The sequence below is a fragment of the Macrotis lagotis genome, chromosome 2, assembly GCF_037893015.1.
Source record: "Macrotis lagotis isolate mMagLag1 chromosome 2, bilby.v1.9.chrom.fasta, whole genome shotgun sequence".
NCBI lineage: Eukaryota > Metazoa > Chordata > Mammalia > Peramelemorphia > Peramelidae > Macrotis > Macrotis lagotis.
In genome coordinates this window covers 285,741,851-285,762,906 of record NC_133659.1, presented here as the reverse complement: position 1 = coordinate 285,762,906, position 21,056 = coordinate 285,741,851, and the positions used below count along the sequence as shown (strand labels likewise).

The 21,056-nt window shown below is 34.8% G+C and overlaps 1 long non-coding RNA gene across 1 annotated transcript in view; it reads left to right on the top strand.

Annotated features, from left to right (window-relative positions):
- Positions 1–1,243: 1,243 nt before the first annotated feature.
- The window catches only part of LOC141511723 (uncharacterized), a 131,368-nt gene continuing 111,555 nt past the window's right edge, over positions 1,244–21,056 (top strand). Inside the window, exon 1 of the long non-coding RNA XR_012475377.1 lies at positions 1,244–1,356. This is a non-coding gene — a long non-coding RNA (uncharacterized LOC141511723). The remainder of the gene's footprint in view (positions 1,357–21,056) is intronic.

Genomic DNA, 21,056 nt, shown 5'->3' with positions numbered 1-21,056 from the left:
ATCTCTGGGTGCTGAACACAAGTGTAGCAGAGACAGAATCCAATAAGTACTATTGTTTCATCCTCTGCCTTTTTCTCCCCTCTTTTTTTCTCTAGGGAGAGATGAGTCCTCTTTATAAAGAATGCCCTGCTCTGAATTCCTTTGCTTTCTATTTTGCCATTTCTTTAGAAAGAAACTCATTTTTCTTAGACAATGTAGTTGTTTTATTGAATTACTGGTTTGTTATGTGGCCTTGGGACAAATGCTGCTGAAAGAAGGTGGGGGTGTTGGCAAATGCATAGCAAGTATTCAGAGAAAGAGAGATTGATAGACCTTATTAAAGCTGGGGGGGCACTTCTGGCAAAACTGGAGCTTGGAGCAAAAGGGGAGATATTATTGATTCATATTTTATAGCTTTCTCAAAACAGAGAAAGAACAAGTAAATATGGACTGAAACATAGATATAAATAAGTCTATGGCAGTCTATATAAGGAGAGATAAAAGTAAACCAGAGTAGTTCTTCTAGAGGACAATTCTATTACATTCCAAAGTTCATTTTTTTTCTTCTCCAGCAGGTTTGAAAGGAAGTTCATTCTCCTTGGTAGAACAGAAAGTAATATGATTAAGGGGGGTGAGGGGGAGAAGAAAAAGCAAACCTGCATACATGATGAGAAGAGCTGGAAATGAGTGACTCCACCTATTTAAGTGTTGGAGCCAGACAATAAGTAAGACTCATAAACCTTTCATCTTTTAACCCACATACTTCTTGCTAGAAGCACAGAAACCCACTGTTAGAAGTGTTGACTATACAAAGACCTCCCTGCTTCTCATCTTTCCCTTTCATTCAGTAAAGGGGAAAAAAAGCAAGCTAGTTAGAGATGCTACACCATTGTAGAGGTCACCAAAATATCTGTTCTTCAGAGCCAGCACAGATTGAGGTTGAGGAAAGGTTATAAAATAAAATAGAAGAAAATTAACTTGTCAGGATAAGGCTATCAGGTGGCCTGGGTTAACATTGTTAGATGGTTCTATGTGGACCCAATGCACCGACTCTGGGGGTGGGACAAGTCAGAGAAGAGGTCACATTCCTTGAGGCTGGAAGGTAACCAAAATGATTTAGTAAGTAATTCAGGGTCAGTCTGGTTTTACTAATTAACATTTCAAATGGGATGTTATCTGACACTGAAAATTTTTTGGTTATATCCTGGCCAGAGGTAAGCTAGAAGCAACTTCCTTTCTATTTATTTTTCTGCATGTGAGAGAAAGTCCAGTTTGCTTAAATTGTCTAATTCAGAGGAAGACACAGCATGCTATTGAATGCAGGAGTTTGTGGATATTGAGGGAAAATGAATGTTGGAGGATGGTGAAAATATTCAGGTACTTCTCAGTTCTTAAAGTTTAGAATTCTTAATTCTCTTCTTATAAGACAAACTTTTTTATAACAGCATCGATAAATATGTGTCTTCAAATGACACTGGTATTAAAAAGTAGAGCAAAATACTTGACATGTATTTTCTTAAATTGTCTATCTTAGTGCAGCTCACAGTCTTCATTATTTAGGTCATGAATACTTATAAACAGTTACAACAAAATTACCATGCTATAATGTAAAACTTTAATATTTGAAAAATTATGTATCTTGCACTTTATATTTTCCTTTCCTCCATTTCCTTTTGAGCTTAAAAAAGAAGTTAAAGATAAAATTCTGGAATTGCAGTATATAACATATAACTGAATCTTTTGTTTTGAAGAAAGTTTCCACATAAGATCATGCAAGAGACCTTTGACATCATCAAGTTAAATTTTTCTCACCTTACAAATGAGGAAACTGATGTACAGCAAGTTTAAATGATTTGACCATAGTTACACAGATAGTAAGTAGCAGAGCCACATGATCTTTGATCCTTTAATTCTAGATCTACATTTTTTTAATAAGGAAGCAAAAAAATGTTTGTATTTTAACTATGCATCTTATTTTCCAAAACTTATCTCTCATTCTGGAAAACCTTATTGGCTGAGTTAATTATTTGAATAACTTATATTTCATGGTTTTAAAAAGGTTTTTAATAATTAGATTTCATATGAAATCAGAAATTAATCATTTCACCCACTCTGACAAAGAAGACTTGAAAGGAAAATGATATTAACAGCCTTTCTCCTCCTCCTATTTGAGAAAATTCATTAATATTGACTAGAACAAGGGTTTTTAATCCTTTTGGTATGTTCTGGATCACTCTGGTAGTCTGGTATATAGATATAGCTATAAAGCTATAGAATCATGTCTTTAAATTCATAAAGCAAATACATACCATTATAAAAGAACCTATGATTTTAGAATATAGATATAAAAACAAAATTTTTTTATAGACCCCTGATTAAGAACTTCTGACCTAAAGAAATGTAAGGGATTTCTAACTCATTCATATGGCAGTCATGTACCTTTGAATTGGCTATCACAGAACTGATTCAATTCCAATTTCTTTCTGGCTAACCTATCTATATGTGTATCCATGTACATATATGGTGTTTATGACAGGTATGTAATATGTGTGTGATGTACATAGATGAGTATACCCAATGCGTGCGTGTGCGTGCACACACACACACATTTATATTTAGCTTTACTTAGAAGCCATATCCTGCTGGTCTTATGTGTATTACCACAAGCTAAATATATGTAAAGCTAGTCACAAAACTGGTCAAATAGTCCCTATAAATAGAACACAGCAGGGATACTAGAGCAATAGAAATCCAGGTGGTTGTTTGAATAATCATAGCTCATCTAGCTCCATGTTAGAGAGCCTTGACCACTCCCCCCAGAATAACTATTAATGCAAGCAACACAAGGGTCTGGGTGCTCAATCTGTCTCTTTGTAACCTGTCATTCCAACAAAATCCTGTAAAAAAATTAAAAAACTTACTCTACTCATCCCCCACCCTGCACACACACGTACACATACACACATACAAACATATATAGACACCCCAAATGGCACAGGAGATGGAGAGCTGATCTCCAAATTAGGAAGACCAAGGTTCAAAGCCTACCTCTGACACATTCTTTCTATAAATTTCCCGATTTTCCTTAGCTGACAGCTCAAGTGCACTTTTTGGAGGTGGAGGGGAGCATTTCAAGATGCCTCCAGCTGCTAATTCCTTTCCATACATAGTTAACTTTGTGTCTCCTTTAAATATGTCATTCGTAGATATATATTGTTTCCCCTGGGAGGGGAGGGACTGAAGATAGGGACTGTTTCATTTTTGCCTGTTTTCCTTGGAACTTTTAAAAACTTTATAATTTGCAGGATAGCTGCAAATTAGACACACACACACACACACACACACACACACACACACACACACACATATATATATATATATACATAAAACTATACATACATATATACATATAAAATCACCAATGTTACATGCACAAAAATGAACCGAATATTTGTGGTTAAGAGGACAGACTCTGCTTTCCTCTGTCCAACTCAAAGTGGATAATTCAATGTACTATTAACAGTACCCTTTGTGGTCTCATCAACTTAGAGGATCAAAGAGGGTTAGAAAGTCCTCTTCCCTAAAATTGTTTGTTTGTTAGTTTTTTAATTTCCAAATATTGGATGCTGCATTATCCCAAAGATGCTTCAAGTAACTTTTTTTTTAGTTTTTTGCAAGGCAAATGGGGTTAAGTGGTTTTCCCAAGGCCACACAACTAGGTAATTATTAAGTGTCTGAGCCCGGATTTGAACCCAGGTACTCCTGACTCCAGGTCTGGTGCTTTATCCACTGCGCCACCTAGCCATCCCTTCAAGTAACTTTCAAAACAGAATATCTATACATTGAGTGCCTCAGGACTCTTTCCTTTGACAACTTTGTTTTTCTGGCCCTTTCCCACATGATCCTTGATTTCCTGATCCCACTAGCTGAGTTCTTATTTACTCTCCACTCATGAGATTCATTTTCATTCCATATCTACAACACACATGGCCACTTGGTCTTATTGCAATAGTCTGGCCAAGATTCACTTAATTTAGTCAGCAGCTTCTTCTAGGCTCTAATTTCTCAGAACACAAAAGTGACTTTCACTGCAATTCCTATCTCAGCTGATATATTATTTAAATATTCTTCTAGGTTTCTGTTTTACTAGTTACTGTTAATACATTATGCAGTCAGCAAAAGTGATATCTGTTTAAGACTATCAATTTGGGATTTGAGACAGGCAGAGAAAAGAAGTTTCTCCAATTTTCATCAACTAGGGTAGGGACCAATTGATTAGTAAGAGGGATTTTGTATTTTAAGTGATTTTCAAAATAATTTTAATTCAAACCTATAAGCTGCCTTTATTTTAGAAAGATAAAGAAATAAAAAGATAGCAAATCAGTAACAAATTGAAGGAATGTGTTGTATTTGTCCTTTAGAACAACAGAAAAATATATCTCATATACTTTGTCACACCTAAAGAACTCACAAAGTTTCTACTTAGGAATCTAATCTATGAGTATCCTTCATGTTGGTTTAGTTAAGGAAAACATGCATGTGTAGGTATTCATTATGTAGACTGCATGTTTTTAATTCCATTGATATATGTAACTTCTCAAGTAGAAACTCCTTCCACTGATGTAGTTAGCTTATTGTCTGTTTTGTAGAGTAGGGCAGTCAACAACTACTAGAGAATTGAAAAGATAACTAATATATGTCAAGGCAGGACTTAAAGTCAGGTTTCACTGAGTCTCTGTCTGTCTGTCTGTCTGTCTGTTTCTGTAGCTGATCTGTTCCTTGGTATCTATACAATAGGTACATTTGTGCATAATACTGTAAAATAGATTCTTGGTTTGTTTTGGGGATAATCTAATTTAACAAAAATGTAATAAGCACATTTGGCAAGAAGACAGAAAGTTGATACTTGTGCTAGGAGGGTCTTAGTTCAAATCTGGTTCTGATACATGATGGTTACCTGGGCATGTCTTTTAATTCATAGCTTCAAAGTTAACTTGTACATTGAGAGTTGCAAATCTGGTGACAATATGAAAGAGTAGGGGAAATGGTTTAGCCAATGAAATCAGAGATTGAACAAAATAAAAGTTCTGGATAATGTGCTCAGCATAGTGGAAGGGATCAAAAGACAAAAGGCAAAACAAAACAATTTCTTCTCTCAAAGAAATTTACATTCTTTGGAAAGAAATTGCTGTATGAAGAAAAATAAATATAAAGTTACAGAGTTACAGGGGAGCGAAACAATGGGAAATCAGAAAAGATTTTTTTGTAGGAAGTTACTTCCTACAGAGTAGAAAGACAATTGAATTTAGTCCTCAGTTCTTCAATAATTTTAAAAACAGAATTCTAAATAAATTCTAAAAACACTTGCCATCTTCATTTGACAGTTTTATATTAATTTGCAGTGTTTGGAATCACTTGAATCTACCATCCTGTCTCCCTCCCCTCTCTATTTTTTCACTTTGTTTCATTGAATTTCCTAAAGCTACCTTCTTATCTTTAAGCAGCAACCTCTGTAATTTCTTTCTAGAAGAAGTAAATAGAACCTAAGCCCTAGGCAAAGTGAAAATTCTTTAAGAAATGGTATTCCCAGAAATGGAGCCAAGATAGTGGTGGCAAGGTAGGGATTCATCCTTGCTCTCTCCCAGATCATTCCAAATACCTTTAAATAATAACTCTAAACCAAGTATAGTATTTTGCAGAACCTACAAAAAGACAAAGTGAAACAGTTTTCCAGCTCAAGACAACTTAGAAGATGGGGGAAGCATCTGCTACCCTAAGTGAGAGAGGAGCACAGAGCAACACAACCTGCACTAGAGCCAACCAACCCTAACAATCCAGGAGCAGGAAACAAGGTGACTGGGTCAGTAGCAGCATTGGTGGTTTCTAGACCTCTCAGCCCAGAGTTTTCCAAGGAAAACTGGGAAAGTCAGTAGGAAAACTTCCCCACAAGGGTGAGATTGGAGTCTAGTCCAGCTCAGGCCTCAGCAGGGAAGATCCAACTACAGCAGACCATAAGCAGAACTCATGAGCTACTGAATTATACAGTTGTAGGTGCTTCTAACACTTTCAGCCCATAAGGGAATTTGAAGGAGATTACAGGGGTCTCTTTATTCTCACTGAGGCAGGATTCTGTTGCTTTGCCCATACTCACATCTGTGTCCTAGTCTGGAACCCCAGTCTCAGGAAAAGGAGCTGAAACGTAACAGAGCTTGCTGCCAAAACAGAGTGGGGACCCTCCTCATAGTTCCAAGGCAGAAAGGAGTGCTTGTGGTTGCCCACAGATCAGAGAAAAGGACAGGAGAGTAGCATAAACTCTCATAAGATCTTGGAAGAATTGAAAATTTACAGGTCCCTAGAAGTATCTTTGAAAATAACTGCAAAAACCTCAAAAACTTGGGACAGTGTATCCTCTGCCCTGGAAGCAGTCCCACCTTAAGAAAGAGTTAAAATCATATCATAGGTTGGGGAAATGAGCAAAAAAAATTCCAACTTTAGGGAGTTACTGTGTTCATATGGAAAATCAAAATACACACTCAGAAGATAGAAAGTCAAAACTTCTACATCCAAAGCCTCCATGAAGACTATGAATTGAGTTCAAGTCAAAGAAGAACTCAAAAAATATTTTGAATAATTAGTAAAGGAGACAGAAGAAAAATTGGTAGGGAAAATGAGAGGGATGCAGGAAAATAATGAAAAGTGAGTTAGCTGCTTGGTGAGATATAAAAAAATACTGAATAAAATAGCATCTTTAAAACCAGATTGGGTCAAATGGAAAAAAGAGGTCCAAAAAAGCCAGTGAGGAGAAGAATTCTTTACAAAACAGAATTGGCCAAAAAGGAAAGGAGTTTCATAAAATCTCGCTGAAGAAAATAATTCCTTAGATTAAGGAATAGAGCAAAGGGAAAGTTGATGACTATGTGAAAAATTAACAAACAATAAAAACAAAACCAAAAGAATAGAAAACTAGAATAAAATGTAAAATATCTCATTGGAAAAACAAATGACATGGAAAAAGATCTAGGGGAGATAGTTTAAAAATTATTGGAGTATCTGAAAGTCATGTCCAAAAACAAAAGAACCTAGACATCATTTTTCAAGAAACTATTAAGGAAAACTGCCCTGATATTCTAGAAGCAAAGGGTAAAATGGAAATTAAACGAAACCACTGATTACCTTCTGAAAGAGATTCCCAAATGAAAACTAGCTGGAATATTATAGCCAAGTTTGAGAGTTTTCAAGTTGAGAAGAAAATATTACAAGCAATTGGAAAGCATCAATATCATATAAACAGTCAGGATAATACAAAATTTAGTAGTTTTAACATAGGACTTGGCATATGCTATTCTAGAAGGCAAAATACTTGTATTATAGCCAAGAATCAACTATTCAACAAAACCGAGTATACTCTTTCAGGGGTAAAAGATGAATGTTCAATGAAATAAGGGACATTTTAGATTTCCTGATGAAATGACCAGAGTTGAACAGAAAATTTAATCTTCAAATACAATACTCACGTTGGCAGCTAGGTGGCACAGTGGATAGAGCACTGGTCTTGGAGTCAGGAGTACCTGAGTTCAAATCTGACCTCAAACATTTAATAATTACCTAGCTGTATGGCCTTGGGCAACCCCATTACCTTTCAAAGACTTTAAAAAACCCAAATATAACAACAAAACCAAAAACAAATACAATACTCAATTGAAGCATATAAAGGTAAATAGGAAAAGCAAATCAAAAGGGACTTAATTATGTTGAACTGCATGGAAAGATGATACTGACAAATGAACTTTCTCACTTATTAAGGCAGTTAGAAGCAGCATATATAAACAAGGCACAGGTGAGAGTTGAATTTGAAGGGATAATATATTAAAAAGAGAGTTTACGCGTGGAAGTAGAAGAATGTACAGAGAGAAAGGGAAAGGTGGGGATAGAATGAGATATTTCACATAAAAGAGTCAAGGAAAAGTTTTTTTGCAGTGGATGGAAGAGGGTGGAGGTGACAGGAAGTGAGTTAGCATTACTCTGATCAAATTTATCTGGGAGACGGAATAACATATACACTCAAATAGGATCCTACCCTAGAGGAAAGTAGGAGAGGAAATGGATAGGAGAAAGGGGGTAGGGGGTACGGAGTAAGGGACAGAAAGGACAAAATATTGTGGGAGGGGTAATTAGATGCAAAACATTGTTGAGGAGGGAATGGGTGAAAGGTGAGAAAATAGAATAAATGGGGGTGAGGGGAATAGGATGGGGGAAAATCATTAGCAATAGCAACTGTGGGGGAAATATTGAAATAAGTTTCTCTGATAAAGACCTCATTTCATCAATATAGAGAACTGAGTCAAATTTATTAAAAAAAATAAGAACCATTCCTCAACTGATAAATGATCAAAAGAAATAAGCAGTTTTCAGATACTATCATTTAAATCATTTTTTTAAAATTCCCTAGCTCACTATTGACAGGTTAGAACAATTCTGAGGTACTACCTTATATCTATTGGTTTGACTAATGGGACAGAAAGAAAAAATGATAAATTGTGGAGGGGATGTAGGAAAAATGAGACATAAATGCACTGTTGGAGGAGTTGTGAAAGGATAAATCAGTTCTGTAGAGCAATTTGGAACTATGTCATCCTAGTAATGTCACTAACAGGTTTATATTCCAAAAGAGATGAAAAACAGGAAGGAAAATGACCTAAAATGTATAAGGATATTTATAGCAGCACTTTTTAAAAATTATATAATTATTTAATTTGTTTTCCAATTATATACAATAGTAGTTTCTACCTATCATTTTTGTAATGTTTGAATTTTACAATTTACCCCCCCCCACCCTTCCTTCCTTCTCCCCCTCCCCCCCCATAGAAGGGAATCTGACCATCTTTACATTGTTTCCATGCTATGCACTGGATCAAAATTGAATGTGTTGAGAGAAAAGACATATCCTTGAGGAAGAATTAAAACATTAGAGATAGCAAAATTATGTACTACATAAGAAAAGTTTTTTTTAAAAAAATGTAAAGTAATAATCTTTGGTCTTTGTTTAAACTCCACAGCTCTTTCTCTGGATACAGATGGTATTCTATGCCACAGATACCCTAAAATTGTCCTTGATTATTGCACTGATGGAATGAAGAGGTCCATTAAGGTTGATCATCACTCCCATGATATTGCTATTATGTATAATGTTCTTCTGGTTCTGCTTATCTTGCTCAACATCAATTCGTGCAAGTTTTTCCAGGTTTCTCTGAAATCCCATCCCTCCTGGCTTCTAATAGAACAATAGTGTTCCATAATATACATATACCACAATTTGCTTAGCCATTCCCGAATTGATGAACATCCCCTAGATTTCTAATTCTTTGCCATCACAGAGCTTCTATGAATATTTTTGTACAAGTGATATTTTTACCCTTTTTCATAATCTCTTCAGAGAATAGACCCAGTAGTGGTATTGCTGGATAAAAGGGTATGCACATTTTTATTGCCCTTTGGACATAAATTGCTCTCCAAAAAGGTTGGATCACTTCACTGCTCCAGCTCCACGAAAATGCTTTAATGTCTCAGCTTTTCCACATACCTTCCAATATTGTTCATTGTCCTTTCTGGTCATATTGGCTACTCTGAGACGTGTGAGGTGATACCTCAGAGATGCTTTAATTAGCATTTCTCTAATCAGTAACAATTTAGAGCAATTTTTCATATGACTATGGACAGCTTTGATTTCTTCATCTGCAAATTGCCTTTGCATATTCTTTGCTCATTTGGGGAATGGTTTAGCATTTTTTTTATAAATTTGATTCACTTCTCTATATATTTTAGAAATGAATCCTTTGTCAGAAATGCTAGTTGTAAAAATTTTTTCCCAATTTACTACATTTCTTTTGATCTTGTTTACAAGTGGTTTTCTTTGAGCAAAAATTTTGTAATTTAATGTACTCAAAATTATCCAATTCTTTTTTTTACATTTTTGCAAGGCAAATGTGGTTAAGTGGCTTGCCCAAGACCACACAGCTAGGTAATAAGTGTCTGATACTGGATTTGAACTCAGGTCCTCTTGACTCCAGGGCCGGTGCTGTATCCACTTTGCAACCCAGCCGCCCCCTCCAATTTTTTTTTTTTTAGTTTTTGCAAGGCAATGGTGTTAGGTGGCTTGCCCAAGGCCACACACAGCTAGGTAATTATTAAGTGTCTGAGGCCGGATTTGAACTTAGATATTCCTGACTCCAGGGCCGGTGCTCTATCTATTGCGCCACCTAGCCATACCCCCCAATTTGTTTTTAATGATGTTCTCCAACTCTTCCTTGGTCACAAATTACTCCCCTTTCTATAGATCTGACAGGTATACTATTCCTTGTTCTCCTAGTTTGCTTAAAATATTGTCTTTTAGGTCTAAATCCTGCACCCATTTTGATCTTATCTTGGTATAGTGTGTGAGATGTTGGTCTAATTCAAGGTTCAAGCAGCTCTTTTCTTGAGCCAAGGAACTGGAAATTCACAGGAGGACCATCAGTTGGGGACTGGCTGAACAAGTTATGTTATATGATTAAGATCAAAGTCTATTCTTCTATAAGAAATGATGATGGGGGCACCTAGGTGGCACAGTAGATAGAGCACCGGCCCTGGAGTCAGGAGGACCTGAGTTCAAATCCGACTTTAGACTCTTAATAATTGTCTAGCTGTGAGACCTTTGGTAAGTCACTTAACCCCATTGCCTTAGATAAATTAAAATAAATTAAAAATAAATTAAGACATGATGAACAGGATGCTGCCAGTGAAAAAAACTTGCATGAATAGATGCAATGAGGAATGTACTATATACATAGTAACAGTAATAGTGTAGGATGCACAGATGTGCACGACTTACCTTTTCTCAGCAACTAATGTGACCCAAGGCAACTCTGAAGGATTTATGATAAAGAATACAATCCATCCCAAAGACAGAACTGTTGATATCTGAATACAGTTTGAGGCATACTTTTTTTCCTTTTATTTTTCTTGAGGTTTCTTTTGGGGGGGAGTGGTTATGCTTAGTTTTATAGCATGATAATACATTTATACACAACTACATATTTTTAATTTTTATCAAATAGCTTGCTTTCTTAATGAGGGGTTTTAGGGTGGGAAGGGAGAGAATTAATAATTCAAGGTTTCAAAAGTGAATGCTGCAACTTATTTTTGCAGGGAAAAATAAAATTAAATAAATACAAAAAAGAGAAATGGTATTCCTAAAGATCTCATTGTGCCACCTTGCCAGTTATGGAGCCTTCTGGGATGTAAGGAAGATTTGATGAGCTTTTCAGGGAGATCCTCATCTCTAAGGGATCTAGCTTTATGGGATTCCTTTACACTGAAGCTCTAGGATTAATTCAATTCAATTTTGTAAGCTTTATTAAGCATCCATTATATATTATTATATACACTAGACACCCAGGATGAAAAGACAAAAATTAAAATAAGTTCACTTTCAAGAAGCCAGAATTATCTTGAGAAAGATATCCTTTCACGTGTTGTCACATGCTCTTGTTCAATCAATATACATAGCTGGAGAAATTGAAGATGTAATTTCTACTTCTGGTTCTACTAAGCAAAATGGTATGGCTTAAAGTATATGACATTAAAAGTATGATTAAAGAAAGGTCTCAAGTTTTATAAATGTCAGATGGAGACAATGCTTAGCAGTGCAGCTTGTATGAACAACAAAAATAGTAATTTTCCACCTCTACCTATTTAAATAAGAAATTTATTATTTTTTTTACTAGAAACCAATCTTTATTTAATTGAATTTTATGTTCCACTGGAATCAGGAAATAACATTTTCAAAATTCTTCCCTTCGTAGTCAAGACTGGATTGAAAAGGAAACTATGGCAAAGTTCACTTGGGAATGGGCAACAAATTTTCATTTTTTTTGATGGTGTCTCGCGATTCTGAATTAGGCAAAACAAATTCATTTCCTTATCATTTGAGACCTGATGGTTGCCAGTAAAAGGCTCACACAGACATTATTAGCAATGGAAAGTCAGAGAAAAACTTGTTAAAGAAATAAATATCATTTATTATTGCTGTCCTTTAGGAATTTATGCCCAACAACTTTACTAGTCTCAGCAGTATAATATTTAGCAACCACTAACAAGTTTCTGGAAGAGCTATTACTTTATGATTCAGTGAGAATCCTTGATATATTGCCTAAATTAGGTAGCATATTAAAAAGTGATGTCAGGACAATTTCCCACAATTATACTTTTATCTTGGGACCAGACTTCTCCTTATTTGCATGGTGTTAGTGCCTCTCAGCCATGCATCTTTTTTACTGACATCAGTTGATTCTTTTAACACATAAGCAGGTAGGTAAAGCAGATGAGTAAGCTTGCTGTAAAGCTGATTATGAAAAGTGCATTTGAAAAAATTACATATATGCATATATAATAAACTGATTAAGATTGTAGTATCTTCTGAATTTAGGTGTCAAGTTAATAAGCTTGAAGAACTAGGGAAAAGTGAGGAGTGATTACTGTATATCACTTTCTCTTCTAATGAGAAAATTAGAAGACTTTTGAAGTAGTCTAGGCCAGAGTTTCAGAAGAAAGACAAAGAGTTCTATTTTGGACATGCTGAATTAGAGATGTCTATGGTACAAGAGGAAATTGAAGATGAGCGATAGAGATTAAAGGTAGATTCGATAATAATGTCCTTAGAGATGATGATAGATTCCATGAAAGCAGATGAGATTATCAAGTGAGATAGTATAGAGCAAAAGAGAAGGGGGTTTAGAACAGAACCAAGAGGTAAGTCTCAAAAGAAGTAAAATTTCTAAGAAGTGGAGATCAGGATGAAAAATCATTCTAACTTTTGGAAAATGATCAAGCAACAAATGAACAATTAAAAAAAAGAATCTCTTGTCAAGGTGAATTTTTAAGCAAATTGCATTGAGTATTGGAACCTGTATTCCCTATGCCTATTACTCTTTATAAAAATAAAGAAGATAACCTAATAAATTTTTCTATGAGAAAAATATAATTTTTATTCCCAAAGTGGGGCAAAAGAAAGCCGAGGGAAAAATGAGCCAGTATCATTAATGAATATTGGTGAAAGCTATTAGATAAAATCTTAATAATCTTCCACATTATTTACAAAAATGATTTGATATGCACAGGTGTGAATTATATTGAAATATGAAAAACTGTGAAAAAGTAATAATTATGAAAAATGTTTAATGATGGAGCAAACAAACTTAAGGAAGACTTTTTTTAATTCAATGTTTTAGTGAGGAGAAAGTTTAAGCTATTTTGTCAATTAGTTTGGATCTGGAGTCAAAGGGAATATTGAAGATTATAGGGGCAAGGTTATTAACACGCATGTGAAACCAGGATTGGGGAGATTTACTGGAAATGTAAAGAGAAGTTAAGTGACTTAGGTGGTGATGAAAGACAAAGGACAGGTTTAATATATGTGAGGGAGCAATGAAGATACTTTGGGGGCTTCACAGTTCCAAAAGACAGTTAGGTCTAGTATGAAACATAACAATGTAGAGGTGAAGTGGCATGGAGAAGAAAGTCTTTAGAGTTGAGGTTGAGAGGGTTTATGACATAGTTTTATCAGAGTCATCAATATGGGGGCTCAATAACATGACATAGTAGATTGGAATCAAGACACAAGTCTTAGCTGTGTTACTTTAGATAAGTCACTTTTCTTCTCTGGGACAATATAAGCATAACCAAAAGACGTTTGTATACAGTGACAACTTTAAGCAACTAATTCATTTTAACTATTATACCTACCCAAATGAACCATAAAGGACTTATGAGAGAAAATGCTATCTGCATCCAGAGAAAGAAATGATAAATAGAAATGTTTTATATGTATATATGTGTATGTATGTATGTATATATATACATGTGTATGTATGTGTAGTTATATATTATACATATTTGTATTTAATGGTAGTCATCTCTAGCATGGAGGGAAGGAAGCGAAAAAAGTGAAAATGAAATTTACATGATAATTTTGTAATATATTTAAAAGAAAAAGCAGGGAAACCTAGGTGGAGCCGTGGATAGAATACTAGCCTTGGAGACAGGAGGATGGGATTTTGTATCCAGACTCAGACACTTGGCACTTATTAGCTCTGTGACCTTAGGCAAGTAATTTAACCCTGATAGTCTCACATCCAGTGTCATCTCTAGTTGTCCTAATTCATATCTGGCCACTGGACCCAGATGACTCTGGAGAAGAAAGTGAAGTTGATGACTTAGCACAGCGTCACTTTTACTCAGATTTAATTCATGTGCTTTTCATGGCATCACCTCTCTAATGTCATGGGATATCATCAAATGAATTAGTAAATTATACATAATAGATTTGCAGTGTCAAGTGAAATCATCTTTTTAAATTCTTTGATGCAGAAATGCTTATTTTAATTCATAAATAAAATTTTAAAATTAAAAATAATTTGTGGGATTCTGGAAAAACATTTAATGATTAAAAACTGCAATTTTGGGGCTTCATTAGTTGAAGAATGGTTGAACAAATTATCGTATAGAAATGAAATTAAATATTAAGTGATTGATCCCAGGTCTCATAGATGATAAGTATCAGTGAAAGGAAAGATCTTATGACTCCATAGTCAGTTCTCTCTTATCTTTAACATGCTGTCTGTCTTATCTGTGGTTACATAGGTAGTAAAGGAAAGAAATAAATACTATGAACTGCCACTTTTCTTTGTAATTCAATAGGCAGAAGATGATTGCATTCTCTCCTCCCTTCAAATAACTGGCCCTCGATTCTGCATTACAGCATTAAACATTTGTGTTTTTATCTCAACAATTTTAAAATTAAGCAGACTTTTACTATTCTCTTTAGAAAATAGGGATATTTCCCTTAACATTTTATGGATTTCTTTACTTTTTAATTTTCCTTGAAGCTTTTTGTATTTGCTTTTCTTATCATCAAACAATTTTCAGATATGCTTGGTAATATGGACATCCTTAATCAAAGCCTTATTGTAAACTCTGTGCTCAGTAAGATTGACACCTGATTATGCCAAAGCAAGTTGGGTGTTGTCTTTCATTTATCTCATATGTGGATTTTTTATTAGGACTCAGTTTGCTTACTTTGCCTTGAACTTTCCCCATGATAATTAAGCTGGTGATATCTTCTACCATAGAAACTCATCAAAATTATAAAAAGTGAAATAAAATGAGGAATATTTTAGAGAATTTTCAGGAAGGCATTTTTTTTTCTAGCTGCCACCTAAATATTCCCACTGCCTCTCAGTTACAATCATTGAGATTTCAGAAAGAATCCTTTTGCATACCATTCACTGACTCTTACTTGACAACGTTAAAATTACATTTTGACAACTGAAGAGCCTTCTCAATGAATGCCAATAAAGTTAAGTACAGTATAAAAATTCATGTTTGAATAATATTATAAAACTTACTCCAAGTCAGTAATTGCAGTGTTGTACCTTTTAGAATCCTTATATGATGAGAAAACACATTGATTTTGTTTCGTTTTAAAAATTTTTTGTTGCTATTTTTAGAACTATCCCTTATAACAAAGAAATAGGAAAAAGGTTCACTTGAATTTATCAACACACAAATGAATCTCATGTTATATGTATTGTTCCATGGTCCTCTTCTCTTATCTATGTAAAGAAAGGAGGGATATACATGGAAAATCATATTGATATATAAAAAAGATAAAGTCTGGTGTGACTTCCACAATGTATTTGCTATCTGCTATTCGCCAGATGCTCCAAAACTTGAGAGGACCAATGACTCCCCTGATGTGAGTGGTGAAAATAATAACAAGAAGGTGCAAGAGGAGGAAGAGGATAAGAGTGATGATGTTGATGATAACTAACTTTTATAGCGTGCTTATATGTGACAGGATCCAGGCTAAGTGATACATGATTAGTATCTCATTCGGTCCTCAAGAAAACTTTGTGAGGTAGATGTATTATTATCCCATCTTCCAGAAGCTAAATGACTTACCCTGGGTCACATAGCTAGTATCTGAGGCTGCATTTGAACTCAGGAATTCCTGACTCCAAATTCAGCATTTTATCCACTGAGAAAACCATCTCTTTCATAATTAAAATTATAATCCATTGAATATTATATTTATCACCAATTAAAAGCCTTATCATGCTTCCTTCTATCCTTTTGATGTTGTGAGGATACCAATATGGTACCCAAGATGCTCATTTTTAACCACTGCTCTTGGACCAGCTTAGTAGTAAATGGAGAATCACCAGGAGCCTTCCCTTGTTCTGTTTATATTGTCATTACCCTTTTTTTCTGTAATTCAAACATCTCTCTAATGGCATTCCTTTTGGTACTCTTTCCTCCATTCTTGCTATTTCTGAATATTTTGGGGCATTATATTATTACCAAGTAACTCCCATTATCCTTGGGGTTATCAACAACTAATAATTCTCCAAAGACATATTATCTGACCTACAGTCATTATTATCATGAGAATAATAGTGCTGTTGAGGAAAGGCTGTTAAGGAGATCGCAAAAAGATTGGAGGTCATTAAAATATAGTAAAAATAGTAAATTAAAATAAATATTTTAAGAGTCAAAGGAGTTCTGTAGAAATTCTGTCCCAAATGCTACCAGATTTAGAGGAGATTGTCTCCTTCACTGAAGAAAATTCTATATTTAAGCTGCACCTTTCAAAACGACATTTCAGTATGAGAAAATTTCAGTATTTCTAGCAAAATAATATTACGTAAGCCAATGATGGAAAGAAAGAAATCATTAATAAATTTACCCAGAGCAAATGAACCTTCCCAAATCTATCATCTATCTATCTATCTATCTATCTATCTATCTATCTATCTATCTATCTATCTATCTATCTCTCTATCTATATCTATCCTTTTTGATTTTTGTCATTAAATTGGAACAGAAACTAACCTCAGAAACCAATAAATACATAAGCCTCCATTTTAAATATAAATTTACTGATATCCACAGAAGTGTTTTTCCACAAGGTCAGACAGCAGAGCAAAGAGTCAAGATTAGAGGTCAAGATTCTTTTTTGTTTTTTTAGGTTTTTGCAAGGCAATGGGGTTAAGTGGCTTGTCCAAGGCCATACAGCTAGGTAATTATTAAGCATCTGAGGCCAGATTTGAACTCAGGTACTCCTGACTCCAGGGCTGATGTTCTATCCACTGTGCTACCTAGCCACTCCAGAGGTCAAGATTCTTGAAAGACAGGATAATGTACTTGAGAGAGTTGTTTCTTGTCCTTCTTTATAGAAGAAGATCAAAATAACGTCATTATGTTTTAGACAAATTACAGTGTCTCCAACTGGGCTGATCGGACCATATGACCCTGGAATGCTCTACCACAGGCTGGGCACAAATCTATTTGGATACCATACCTTCTGAGTCCTCTTGCAACAAACACTGTTCGTCATTCAGGTCTCTTGGATCTTGCATTATCTATGAGTGTACTTGATTGAGAACCTACATTCAAATCCTATTTTTGATCAATAACTCTATCGTCTTGATCAACTGAAATTCCCTAATTGATGAATTTTAATCTCCTCTGTCAAAGTAGGCTGAAGTATATGATCTTTAATGAGGTGATTTAGGGATCTAGAGTCTCTAGTGTGAAGGCCTATAATCCTCTTTCTTATATTGGCTCTGAACAAACAGCCCTCTTTTCATTCAAAATTTTAGTATCACACAGAAAGACTGTTTAACTGTCCATCTAGACACAAGTAGATGGCACTGTGGGTCTGGTATCAGGATGTTGTTGCTTTGTTCAGTTGTTTTCAGTCATACCTGATTCATCTGGACTCCATTTAGGGTTTTTTTTTTTTTTGTGGGAGAGATACTAGAGTGACTTCCAATTCTTTTCCAGCTTATTTTCAGATGGAGAATCAAACAGGATTAAGTGATTTGGGACTTAACTATAAAATGTTAACAATAAAATCAATAACTTTTCAGGATTGTTGTAATGATTAAATGAAATATTTGTAAAAGACTTAGCATAGTCCTTAGGAAGCATTCTATAGATTTTTTTTTACTTCTACCCCCATTCTCAACCTTTAATTTATTAATGACGTTTATGAGTTTTAGATTATAATCTGTTAAAGCTAAGGATCATAGAATCCTAGACTCAGAGGCAGGAATAGAATCTTAGCATTGACGATGACTAGTCCTTTTTTCCTTTTCTTTTACAGAGTAGGAAAATGAAATCCAGTGACACTTCGAAGCTTGGAGAAGTATTAAATAACAGAGTTGGGCTTTGAAACTAGACCCTTTGGCTTGAAAGACAGCATTTTTTTGCTAGGCATTGAGATTAAATGACTTGCCCAAGGTCACAAAGGTAATTAATTGTCTGAGTCCAGATTTGACCCCAAGTCCTTCTGATCCCAGGGCTGGTACTCTATCCACTACATCATCTAGATGCCCCCAAAGACAGCATTTTTTCCCATTGTCCTATGCTTTTTTCTGTATTTTGTTTCATTTTTGTGTCTATGTCTTGCCTATCACACTGTTTTATAGACACAAAGAATTAGTGGATGAACCCAAATGAACTCAAATGGTCCTTAGACTCCAAGTTTGATCTGGACAATTAATGGAATGCCCCAATTTGTTTATTAGAGTTATGGAATTTCTATTCTCAATATCACATCTGAGTTATCAACTTAAGAATTTTATAATAAATAACCTACTTGACTGGCTAAAAGGAGATGCTCTTGGGTTTAACTGAACAGAGCTGTCACAAATTTAAGACAATATTTTCATAGAAGGGTTGGTGGGGATTCTTTGCCCAGTGCCCATTTTATCATAAACGTTAATGTGAGAGCATAGATTTGTAACTCTATTTCAGCATTCTCAATTCTCCCTAAAATTTTATCTCCAGAACAATTTAGACACTGTTAAGCTACTGTTCTTAATCAGATTAATAGGTTAAGTTTATTTTATCTGTCACAAGTGAATAGAAGAATATTACCTTTTTTTGGTTAGATATAAGGGTTATGGAAAAAAAGCCCTGGGCCCAGATAAACAGAGTTTGAGTTCAGATATTCAAAACCCATACTATCTGTCATTTTCCTTTCCAAATCTTAGTTTTCTTGTCTATATAATGTGGACTATAGCCTGTATTACCTACCATCTAACAAAAGCTAGCATTTATATAGAACTTTAAGATCTGACAAGTAATTTACAAATAATGTGTCATATTATATTCACAACTCTGGGAGGGAGATATTACTTTGTCATCATCATCATCAACATCATCTCTCCCATTTTAGAATTGGGCTGAGGTAAGTTGAAACCAAGTGACTTACCGAAAATCACAAAACTCATAAGTATTTGAATCAGGATCTGAACTCAGTCCTTCTTACCTCTGTGATTGTCATTCTATCCTTTGTGCCACCTTTTAAACCACAGAGAAGTATAGAAATGTGTTATTATTTGACCTCACTGATTCCTGTTTCCACTGAATGCTAAAATAATTTTTTCAGGCTTAATATAATAAATTTATACCCACATTGGACTAATCATTATTACCCTCAGATGTTTAATATGCTGAAAAAATGTACTCATTTTAAATGTAAAGTGCCTATATATATATATATATATGTATATATATATATATATGTATATATATATCATAAGCTTTTTGAGACCAGGGATTGCCTCACTCTTATTTTTTGGTGTTTGCAAGCAACGGGGTTAATTGATTCACCTAAGGTCACGCAGCTAGAACTATTAAGTGTCTGAGGCTGGATTTGAGCTCAAATCCTCTTGACTCCAGGGCTGGTGTTCTATCCACCATGCCACCTAGTTTCCCCAAACTATTTCCCTTCTTTATATTTAACCACAGCAATTAACACAGGACTTAGCACATTACTAACTAATTTGATGAATAGATGTTGATTGATTGACCAATCCTTTTCCATCCATACCAATATCCACATTTAATTGAGGCAGAGGCTGGTTCTATAATCAGCCAAAAGATTCAGGTGAAAAATTTCAACTAATCATTTGAATATGTTCTCTCTCTCTCTCTCTCTCTCTCTCTCTCTCTCTCTCTCTCTCAACATTTCCAGCTGATTGAATTCTTCTTTTTTTCACCCAGATGTTTTGGTGTTACAAAAAAAGCTAGCTGTCCATTCTAAGTCTTTAAATGTATATTTTTTCTATGCCTAAGGAATGGAAAGAGATTAGATCAGAAAATAGAAAACAAATTATATTTGCTTTCACTGGTAATTCAAAAAACAGGACACTGTGAGATCCTAAAGGTACAATATGTACATTACTTTTTTTTAAAAAAATGGCATTTCTTTTTTAAAAAATAATACTCTGTCTTGAGAATATGTAGTTTAGAGCTTAGATCAAGGTTGCAGTTCCTACAAATTATCTGGCCAGCCTCAGCCTGATTCCCCAAGCACATTCCTTTGACTCTTACCACAGCACTTGCTGCTCTGTTATTCATCAATGGCAGCTTCACTGATCAGCAGTGCATTCTTCTCAGGTTCACAGCTGAAGGGTGTCCTCTCTGGGAAAAGGAGGAGGGAGCCAAACAAGCACATTTGCAGCTTTTACACATATATTATGCATACCAATTTCTATGGAGCTAGAGGAAAGACACGAACTGCCTACTAAAAAGAAAACATATTGTAGACTGAAGCCAATGTATCATCCAGTTAGCAATTCCAGCACTAAAAATGCATTTATATGTGCACTTATCAAAAAGGGCATAATTCTTAGAAGGTTTGTTGCTTTTCAGGGAAAAAATAACAGACCACTAATCATCGTATTAACAGAGGCAAAATGCTAAACTTATGATATAATGAGCTAAGCATGTCTAGTGTTAGGACCAGTGACTAAAGGAAGGAACACTGGAATTATATTCTGCAGTCACATTTCTGATATGCATAGTTAATATTGAAGGTCAGATGTTTTTCTCTAAATCCAGTTTGCAATCCTTAAAACATCATTCATTTGTAGAAATTTAATTTCTTAAGAAGTCATGACAAATGATTTGGAAAACTTCAGATTTTCATGTTGATCAGATTCCTTTTGGGGGGTATCATTTATATAATG